Raw genomic sequence first — 11,499 nt, 5'->3', positions numbered from 1 at the left:
TACTTTACTTGTTCCTCCTCTGAGAAGGGGAGCTTGCCCGCTTTGTCCTGGCTTGCCATGATCTCCACCTGCACGTTCAACCATTTCCACTTTTAGTGCTTTTGACAACTAATTTGCTAGAAGAATAAAAGCATAGCAGATTTTATTGAACATAGCCTTAACTTTTCCTTTTAGACTTTTACCACCACCTCTTACCCTTGCATTTCAAATTTAACAGACGTTTCAGACTTGGTTTACTTTTTAGATTCTATTTTGTTTATTTTTTACATTCCACTACATTCCATCTTATTACCCCTTCCCCCTTTGGAAAAGAAGAATCCGTCCCAGGATTGGAGGTTGCGAGGCCAAGGCTTTCAGTAGAAAGGTCGTCGCTCTATTTGTGCAGGAGTCAAGCGTAGAAGTTGGAGTTATATTCCAGTTGAGCGGCGTGGTCCAGATCAAAGGGTCGAATCCCTACGTGTGTGATGTATGTGAGGACATCTGTGAGGAAGTCACCAGAGTGGACTCGACTTGCGATGTGGAGCTCTTCCTCTGTTAAGAGGCGGTCAAGATAGGGATGCCCCGTGATATGCTCCGACCCCGAAGAGTGGTTAACACTCTATACGAGGTAGGCGCGACATAGGTGGGATCATACTCTGCCGTTTTGATGGCTCGGTGTTGTTCGGCGTTGGTCATTATGCGACATCCATCAACCTCCCATTGCAACCTAAGAGCATACCACTACCTTAAGAAGGGTGATCCAGTATCAGTAAGGTGGGATAACCTTGCGATCTCTTGGTCAGTGATAGCAGAAGTGGTCCGTGGATCATACGACGTGATGAGGCGTTGCTTAATGGCTTGCTCTTTGGAGACCTCACTAGCGAGCAACTCAGCAGAGCAAGAGCCTATGCAAAGGCGAATTCAAAAGTCTCCCAAGAGCAAGGCATATTGCGCACTTCTGTTGCAAAGGGTTCCGCTAATAGACCCAAGTCCAAGCGGTCATAGCTAAGGGCTAGCGACACAAAGGTAGCATCGAGCCATTTGATGCAGTCCACCACATCATCTCTGGTGTCCTCTGCAAGGTCGGTGGCCAGCGCCAAAAATGACTTCCGTTCATAGGAGGGTGTAAGGCCGACGGGGTGGTTGAGGTTTGCTAGAACTAGAGGTCCTGACAGTACATAGTTGCTGTTGGGAGTCCCCTTGAGCCTGCAATTGGGCTGTTTGCAAGGTGGGTGGGTTAGGGTCAGTCGCAGTTGGACTGCTGCAGTCAGCTTTGCTGCGGAGAGTCGGGTTGACTTGGTCGGACGATGCCAACTGTGGTGGTGGCCCTTGCTTGGGCCAATAGGTTTGTGCGACTCTCTTGGGCCGAAGCGTAGAGGAGTCGAATGGCTGGGGCTCTAAAGGGCACTGTAGCCTATGGTCTTGAGGTGTTGGGGGACGTGGGTTGATCAGGCTTGAGGGTGGCGTAGGACTAGTGCCTTTGGCCGTAGGGGCCTTAGGGATCCACAGTGAGGCATTTCCCTCATAGTAGCCTTGCACACGCAAGAGGGTTTTAGGGATCCATATTTGCTTAATCACGCGATGCTTCCGATGATTGCGTCTTGGTCTCCTAGATTTAGAGTTGTGGGTCTTATGCGGACAGGCGCGCCTAGTCCTAGGCAATTCTCGAGGTTGTTTAGGCACCCATTGGAAGCGAAGTTGTTGGGCCCTTACTTTGGTTGCTGCGGTCTGCGGTTTATGGGAATCGAGGAGCAGAAGACGCGCACTACCCCCCTCCTTAATCTTGCCTACGGATGTTTCTATCGGTGGCCCTGTAGACGGTGATGGTGTTACGCAGCCCTTGCTGAAGGCTGTGACAATGCGCACGTTGCCGATTGCTAGGTGGATGCGCTGCGACTCATAATCAACATTGCAGTGAGTCTGCTTTTTGAAGGTTTGCCCAAGCAATGACTCCATGCCTGCGTCCGTAGCACTCGGCAACACGTAAAACAACATTGGAACAGTCTCAGACTCGATAGAAACGGCGACTCTACACTTGCCGAGAAGTGCGTAAGATTGAGCCCCATATGGGCTTAATTTGGCAGTTGTGGGTTGAAGTAGTGGTTTGCCAAGTTGGATCCAATGCTTGTGCATTAAGACATTGAAATCTGCTCCCTCATCAATCAATGCATTGAAGGAGCATGTTTGCTTGGCAGTGACCGTGACACGAAGGTAGGTGGGTTCTACAGCTTACTCCTCATCCTCGTTGATTTCAGTGATTGTGGCTGCTCGTATTTTGACCGACGGTTCTAATATTGGTGGCTCATGCAAATGATGAGTGGGAGGGTAGTATTTCTTGACACGGCTGCCATTGAAGAAGCCTATTCCTTCACCGTCCAGGGTCTCTAGCTCGACATTACCGGTTCGGCTGATTGCCCGAACCTTGAAGGGTCCGAAACCTCTGAATTTCATCTTTTGCTTATGTCCTTTAACTGAGTAGAGGAGCACTAAGTCACCCTGGTCAAACTCGCGCTACTTGACATGCTTGTCAAACCAGTGAGGGCTGAAATGATGAACGGGTTGCCTCTTACCCAGCCTCTTACCCATCCAACCTCCAATCCTCACTAAGAGAACTAAAGAGGGGCACCACCTAGCCAAAGGGAGGATGGGCTAGGACATCCATTTTCTCAAAGAGAATCAAGAGAACCAAGACACAAATTTACAAGAGAATATATGTACTAGACACCATATTGGAATATAAGAGAGAGAGATGAGAGGAGAGGGAGACAAGAGGAGAAGAGGTAGAAGAAGCTTGACATTATGCTACATGGAATGAGAAGACGAGAAGAGAGGGAGATAATAGGAGAAGAGGTAGAGGAAGCTTGCCATTATGCTACATAATAAAAGAACTCACTCATAGCTTACCTCAAAGAGATGAGGATATTCTAGAGTGCTCTCATGGACTTGTCCTTGTCCCGGAATATAAGAGAGAGAGATGAGAGGAGAGGGAGATAAGAGGAGAAGAGGTAGAAGAAGCTTGCCATTATGCTACATGGAATGAGAAGATGAGAAGAGAGGGAGATAATAGGAGAAGAGGTAAAGGAAGCTTGCCATTATGCTACATAATAAAAGAACTCACTCAAAGCTTACCTCAAAGAGATGAGGATATTCTAGAGTGCTCTCATGGACTTGTCATTCTCCCTCCTCCCCCCTTCTTCATTCTCCATGGGCTCTTTATATAGCCTCCATGAGGGATTAGATTAAGCTAATCTTCTTGATTAACATAATCCTAGATGATGTATGGCATCTTTGAAAATATGGAGCATAGTGGATGGGATAAGTCCCCACCTTGGTCATCATGCAAGAAGCCAAGGATGGTGGTAGACAACATAGAGAAATGGAGCTAGATTACAAGAGGTGGGTGCCCAAAGCACATTATTATAATATATTTACAAGAAGGACAGAGTGGAAAGTTGGTGTGGTGAAAGAGAGAAGAAAATTGCATGTAGCCAGCAGTCTGCACTTCGTAACTTCAAATCCGTGAGGAATTTGAAAAAAGTTTCTTCTGCAACTTTGTAGACCAAGTCGAAACCGATCAGGGTACGTGAGAATTTTCTTGAAATTCGCTTTTTCTTGGGAGTTATTGATATTATAAAAAACTGCTTCTAAAAGCTGCTTTGACTTTAGTCCCCCATATGTATATAAATACATATAAGCATGTGACAAAAGGGGTCCATGCTTGTAAGCTTTTGTGCAAGATCCAAATGACACCATGATGTGGATATTGACTTGTGTGCTAGGGTGAGGTGTCCTCTAATGATGGTGATAGATTCCAAATCTTAGTGATGCAGACGGGGCCCATGTGTAGTTGGAGGCTAGTCCTTTGAAAAAATCTATACACTCACTCAACTCCTAGATGTAATCCATTTTCATCTTCACTAAGATAACCATCCCTTTTACCCTTTACATTGACATGCCTTCTAAGAACTTGTTCCCCCCGATTTGCTAGAGTCATCATAATCGAGAAGCAATGTAGCATACCTAGTGCTTGAAGAGTAAACCCAAAGTGATATGGTAAGCTCTTGATAGGGGCTTTGGCCAAATTTTGTGGCAATAATCCGGGTTGTAAAAAACCCGGATCATTAGCCCTCCCCTTAGGCTAGAGGTATTCATGCCTCTAGCTTGATAATGATGGTCCAATAGAGCAAGGAGGACTGTACCCCCTCATTGGTGGCTCTTCATTGAATGATTGCTCCAAAGTGTTCATATTTCTTTGAAAATAAGGCTTCTCGCCATCCATTTACCCTTGTCTTGTGAACCTTCCCATCCATGTCACCTAGCTTATAGCTGCCATTTGGATATCTCCTTATGACCATGAATGGCCCTTCCCACTTGAACACAAGTTTAGCATCCTTTCTGTTATCAAAGCGGTTATCATAATGTAGCACAAGTGATCCTTCCCTTATGTGTTTGCTAGCCAACTTCTTATTAAATGTCTTCCTTCTCTCTTCAGCTTGCATGGAATAGTGTTGGACTGCTGCTTCTAGCCTCTCTAGATCCAAGATCCTTTCCTCTAACTTTTTATCTTGATTCTTCTCTTGACTGGCTACTAAAACACACAAACTGGCTAGTTCCACCTCTATAGGAAGCAAAGCCTCTTGGCCATAGACGAGGTGAAATGGAGTATAGCCAAGTGAGGTTTTAAATGAAGTCCTGTAAGCCCAAAGAGCTGCATTCAATTTTTTATCCCAGTGCTTGGGGTGCATGTGTACCTGCTTGGTAATTATCTTACAAATCAGCCCATTCACTTTTTCGACCAAACCATTACACTGTCGATAGTAGGGAGTAGAATGCCTGTGCTTGATTTTTAGCCTTTCCATTAGCTCCCCTACTAGGTTCACCCTAAAATCAGGACCCCGATTAGAGATAATTTCCAAAGGTGTGCCAAACCTGCAACAACTATTTTCAAACACAAATTTTTCCACTTCTTGGGCTGTGATCCTACTAGTTGCTGAAGCCTCTGCCCACCTCGTCATGTAGTCCACACCCATTATGATGTATTCCTTGCCAGATTGAGTTCGTGGGAGTGGCCCTATTACATCAATCCCCCATTTCTCAAATGGGCCATATGTAGTTATGGGATTTTGTTCCTTATGCACTAGCTTCCTTGGTCGGGCCTTTTGGCAATCGTCACAAGTGCGGCACCAATGTTGCACATCTCGATGTAGAATAGGCCACACAAAACCGGCTTGGAGAATCTTCCTGCTGGTTATTTCTTGAGCAAAATTTCCACCACAAACCCCTTCATGGCATCTCTTAATAACATCTATAATCTCCTTTGCTGTTGGCACCCTTCTAAGCACTGCATCCTTTCCTTTGCAATACAAAACATCATTTATCAAGCGGTATTTAGTGGCCTTAGTAGCTAGCCACATTTTCTCACTTTTATTCATATGTGTAGGTGCCTCACCTTCCTCGAGAAAATAAAGCACATCTTGTAGTTGAAACTTACCTTGAAACAAGGGAAGCTTTACTGTAATGATGCCCACCATTACCTCTTTCAATTTTTTAGCTGCTAGAGCATCTGTGTCGCCATTTGTGCGCCTTGGCACAAAATAGATTTGGGCTTTCTGTAGCTTTCTCATGAGAGTTTTAGCTTCCCTCATTTTCACTGCTAAGTTATCATTTTTACAAGCCCAGATTCCTTTCATTTGCTTAACAATTAGCATAGAATCACCAAAAACATTAAGTCGAGTGACACCATATGAAAGACACCACCTCAAACCTAAAAGCAAGGCTTGATATTCTGCCTCATTGTTAGAATGGAAATCCTCCAAGCTGATACCTTCTCTATAAAGTTTGTCACCTTCGGGACTGAACATCACTATTCCTCCTGCCGCTCTGTCTTTAATACGCTTGTAGGCCCCATCGAAGTAGAGGGCATGGGCATTCTCCACCCGTGGCGGCTCCTCAAGAGGAGATGTCTCCTCTTTTACCTTTCCCTTCACCTTTTCCTTCTTTTGATGGCATCTATGGGTCAACAAATCAGCTAGGCAAGCTCGAGTAGAATCCTCCACCTTGAAGGTGTAGTCAAACTCTTGGAGTTGTATCACCCACTTAGCGATTCTAGCTGAAACATCCATGTGCTGTAAGGTATAGGGAAAATGCTCTTCTATCGTGATCATTGTGAATGGCCTAGGGAGAAGATAAGGACGAAACTTTCTTACAGCAAACATTAGAGACAAAACCATCACCTCGACCATCTTGTACCCTCGTTGTGACGCTGTCATTACTCTACTAGAAAAGTAAACCGGTCTCATTAGGCCAGTTTTAGCATCCTTTTGTATTAGTGCTGTCCCTAGAGCATCTTCCCCAAAACTCGGATTGACAAAAAACTCCTGATCCCAACACGGTGAGGGCTGAAATGATGAACGGGTTGCCTCTTACCCATCCAACCTCCAATCCTCACTAAGAGAACTAAAAAGGGGCACCACCTAGCCAAAGGGAGGATGGGCTAGGACATCCCTTTTCTCAAAGAGAATCAAGAGAATCAAGACACAAATTTACAAGAGCAAATATATGTACTAGACATCATATTGGAATATAAGAGAGAGAGATGAGAGGAGAGGGAGATAAGAGGAGAAGAGGTAGAAGAAGCTTGCCATTATGCTACATGGAATGAGAAGATGAGAGGAGAGGGAGATAATAGAAGAAGAGGTAGAGGAAGCTTGCCATTATGCTACATAATAAAAGAACTCACTCATAGCTCACCTCAAAGAGATGAGGGTATTCTAGAGTGCTCTCATGGGCTTGTCATTGTCCTCCCTCCCCACCAAAAAATCAGGGTTGAAATGATGAACGGGTTGCCTCTTACCCATCCAACCTCCAATCCTCACTAAGAGAACTAAAGAGGGTCACCACCTAGCCAAAGGGAGGATGGGCTAGGACATCCCTTTTCTCAAAGAGAATCAAGAGAACCAAAACACAAATTTACAAGAGAGAATATATGTACTAGACACCATATTGGAATATAAGAGAGAGAGACGAGAGGAGAGGAGGTAGAAGAAGCTTGCCATTATGCTACATGAAATGAGAAGATGAGAGGAGAGGAAGATAATAGGAGAAGAGGTAGAGGAAGCTTGCCATTATGCTACATGGAATGAGAAGATGAGAGGAGAGGGAGATAATAGGAGAAGAGGTAGAGGAAGCTTGCCATTATGCTACATAATAAAAGAACTCACTCATAGCTCACCTCAAAGAGATGAGGGTATTCTAGAGTGCTCTCATGGGCTTGTCATTGTTCTTCCCTCCCCCTCCTTCTTCATTATCCATGGGCTCTTTATATAGCCTCCATGAGGGATTAGATTAAGCTAATCTTCTTGATTAACATAATCCTAGATGATGTATGGCATCTTTGAAAATATAGAGCATAGTGGATGGGACAAGTCCCCACCTTGGTCATCATGCAAGAAGCCAAGGGTGGTGGTAGACAACATAGAGAAATGGAGCTAGATTACAAGAGGTGGGTGCCCAAAGCACATTATTATAATATATTTACAAGAAGGACAGAGTGGAAAGTTGGTGTGGTGAAAGAGAGAAGAAAATTGCATGTAGCCAGCAGTCTGCGCCTTCGTAACTTCAAATCCGTGAGGAATTTGAAAAACGTTTCTGCTGCAACTTTGTAGACCAGGTCGAAACCGATCGGGCTACGTGGGAATTTTCTTGAAATTTGCTTTTTCTTGGAAGTTATTGAGATTATAAAAAACGGCTTCTAAAAGCTGCTTTGACTTTAGTCCCCCATATGTATATAAATACATATAAGCATGTGACAAAAGGGGTCCATGGTTGTAAGCTTTTGTGCAAGATCCAAATGACACCATGATGTGGATATTGACTTGTGTGCAAGGGTGAGGTGTCCTCTAATGATGGTGATAGATTCGAAATCTTAGTGATGCAGACGGGGCCCATGTGTAGTTGGAGGCTAGTCCTTTGAAAAATCTATGCATTCACTCAACTCCTAGGTGTAATCCATTTTCATCTTCACTAAGATAACCATCCCTTTTACCCTTTACATTGACATGCCTTCTAAGAACTTGTTCCCCCCGATTTGCTAGAGTCATCATAATCGAGAAGCAATGTAGCATACCTAGTGCTTGAAGAGTAAACCCAAAGTGATATGGTAAGCTCTTGATAGGGGCTTTGGCCAAATTTTGTGGCAATAATCCGGGTTGTAAAAAACCCGGATCATTAGCCCTCCCCTTAGGCTAGAGGTATTCATGCCTCTAGCTTGATAATGATGGTCCAATAGAGCAAGGAGGACTACACCCCCTTATTGGTGGCTCTTCATTGAATGATTGCTCCAAAGTGTTCATATTTCTTTGAAAATAAGGCTTCAGTCGTCGCCATCCATTTACCCTTGTCTTGTGAACCTTCCCATCCATGTCACCTAGCTTATAGCTGCCATTTGGATATCTCCTTATAACCATGAATGGCCCTTTCCACTTGAACACAAGTTTAGCATCCTTTCTGTTATCAAAGCGGTTATCATAACGTAGCACAAGTGATCCTTCCCTTATGTGTTTGCTAGCCAACTTCTTATTAAATGTCTTCCTTCTCTCTTCAGCTTGTATGGAATAGTGTTGGACTGCTGCTTCTCTGTCTAACTCCAACCTCTCTAGATCCAAGATCCTTTCCTCTAACTTCTTATCTTGATTCTTCTTTTGATTGGCTACTAAAACACTCAAACTGGCGAGTTCCACCTCTATAGGAAGAAAAGCCTCTTGGCCATAGACGAGGTGAAATGGAGTATAGCCAAGTGAGGTTCTAAATGAAGTCCTGTAGGCCCAAATAGCTGCATTCAATTTTTTATCCCAATGCTAGGGGTGCATGTGTACCTGCTTGGTAATTATCTTACAAATCAGCCCATTCACTTTTTCGACCAAACCATTACACTGTGGATAGTAGGGAGTAGAATGCCTGTGCTTGATTTTTAGCCTTTCCATTAGCTCCCCTACTAGGTTTGCCCTAAAACCAGGACCCCGATCAAAGATAATTTCCAAAGGTGTGCCAAACCTGCAACAAATATTTTCAAACACAAATTTTCCCACTTCTTGGGCTGTGATCCTACTAGTTGTTGAAGCCTCTGCCCACCTCGTCATGTAGTCCACACCCATTATGATGTATTCCTTGCCAGATTCAGTTCGTGGGAGTGGCCCTATTGCTTCAATCCCCCATTTCTCAAATGGACCATATGTAGTTATGGGATTTTTTTCCTCATGCACTAGCTTCCTTGGTCTAGCCTTTTGGCAATCCTCACAAGTGCGGCACCAATGTTGCACATCTCGATGTAGACTAGGCTACACAAAACCGGCTTGGAGAATCTTCTTACTGGTTATTTCTTGAGCAAAATGTCCGCCACAAACCCCTTCATGGCAGCTCTTAATAACATCTATAATCTCCTTTGCTGTTGGCACCCTTCTAAGCACTGCATCCTTTCCTTTGCAATACAACACATCATTTATCAAGCGGTATTTAGTGGCCTTAGTAGCTAGCCACCTTTTCTCACTTTTACTCATATGTGTAGGTGCCTCACCTTGCTCGAGAAAATAAAGCATATCTTGTAGTTGAAACTTACCTTGAAACAAGGGAAGCTTTACTGTAATGATGCCCACCATTACCTCTTTCAATTTTTCAGTTGCTAGAGCATCTGCGTTGCCATTTGTGCGCCTTGGCACAAAATAGATTTGAGCTTTTTGTACTTTTCTCATGAGAGTTTTAGCTTCCCCCATTTTCACTGCTAAGTTATCATTTTTACAAGCCCAGATTCCTTTCATTTGCTTAACAATTAGCATAGAATCACCAAAAACATTAAGTCGAGTGACACCATGTAAGAGACACCACCTCAAACCTAAAAGCAAGGCTTGATATTCTGCCTCATTATTAGAATGGACATCCTCCAAGCTGATACCTTCTCCATAAAGTTTGTCACCTTCGGGACTGAACACCACTATTCCTGTTGCCGCTCTGTCTTTAATACGCTTGTAGGCCCCATCGAAGTAGAGGGCATGGGCAGTCTCATCTTTCCCAAAACTCGGATTGACAAAAAACTCTTGATCCCAACACGGCTGTAAAATTATAGGAAGGGTGCTAAGAGCCTTCTTCACCTCGTGAAAGCACCTTTCGCTGTCGTCACTCCACAGGAGCTCCTCAGAGTGGGTTAACTGTTGCAGTGGAAATATTAATTGGGAGAGGAGATGAATGAACCGCCCCATATATCGCACCTTCTGAATGAAAGAGGTTAGTTGCTTCACAGAAGATGGTGATGGCACCGCCAATAGGGCCTTAACTTTGTTTGGATCTGCTTCAATGCCCCTCTCACTTACGACATGCCCTAACAAAGTTACACTGCTTTCGCCAATGCGACACTTCTCATGGTTTAATTGCCCCCCCATTTGGGCAAGGCGGTTAAAAGCTTCATCCACCTTCCCTAGATGTAAAGCCTTAGAACTATAAATACAAAAATCATCAATAAAGACCCTGATGGATTTCCCAAAATATGGCTGGAAGACATAATTCATGAATCGCTGGAAGGTAGCTGGGGCATTTGTTAATCCAAATGGCATTACTTTGTAAGCAAAACAACCCCAAGGTGTAATGAAGGTGCTCTTCTGTTGATCCTCCTCAGCTATTCGGATCAAGAAATAACCTGAATACCCATCACAAACAGTGTATCTCTCATGCCCGGCCACCTCATTAAGTATTTCATCCTGAAAGGGAAGAGGAAAGTGATCTCTCTTTGTTGTAACATTTAGCGGCTTGTAATCCACACAAATCCTCCATTTTCCATTCTTCTTGGGTATCACCACCACAGGTGAAACCCACTCTGAGTCCCCTATTGGATAGATGAAGCCTGCCTTTAAAAGTCGTTGCACCTCAGTGAGTAGAGCATTTTGTTGAACTACTCCCAATCGTCGTAGTCGTTGCACCACTGGCCGTGCTCCCTCTTTTAGATTAATGTGATGTTGTACTGCTGTCACACCTGTGATGTGTTCATAATCAGAAATAAAAAGTGCAGAGTGTTTTATCACCACTTCCATGTAGGCTTCCTTCTCCTCAACTGATAGATCCTTAGCCAACATTTTTTCTAACCCCTCCTTCTCTACCTTTGGAAGCTGCTCTGCAATTGCACTATTAGAAGACCCTTTTAATGTAATCCCCATCACTTCTAGAGAGCTTTCTTCCTCCTCATTAGAAGACTCTCCCTCTGTCATAGATGACCAACCCTCGCTAGAACTCCATTCATCAACGGTGGTCTCTAACACAAGTTCCTCCTGTCGGCCCTCCTTCATGTTGTAGATAGTGCTCTTCCATTTTTTATGCAGCCCCTTTTGTGGCCTTAGCTCTAAATCCCTTGTCTCCCAATCTTGTCTGGCTTTCATTCCCATTAGCCATGGTCGCCCAAGAATGAGCGGATAGCCGTCCCCCTTCACTGGCATCACATACATGTCAAGCTCCAATTGCACTCCACACACCTTTACCTTG

The sequence above is a fragment of the Lygodium microphyllum genome, chromosome 8 (genome assembly GCF_053477565.2).
Source record: "Lygodium microphyllum isolate KBCC chromosome 8, Lygodium_microphyllum_v1.1.10, whole genome shotgun sequence".
NCBI lineage: Eukaryota > Viridiplantae > Streptophyta > Polypodiopsida > Schizaeales > Lygodiaceae > Lygodium > Lygodium microphyllum.
This window is presented reverse-complemented; position numbering follows the sequence as displayed.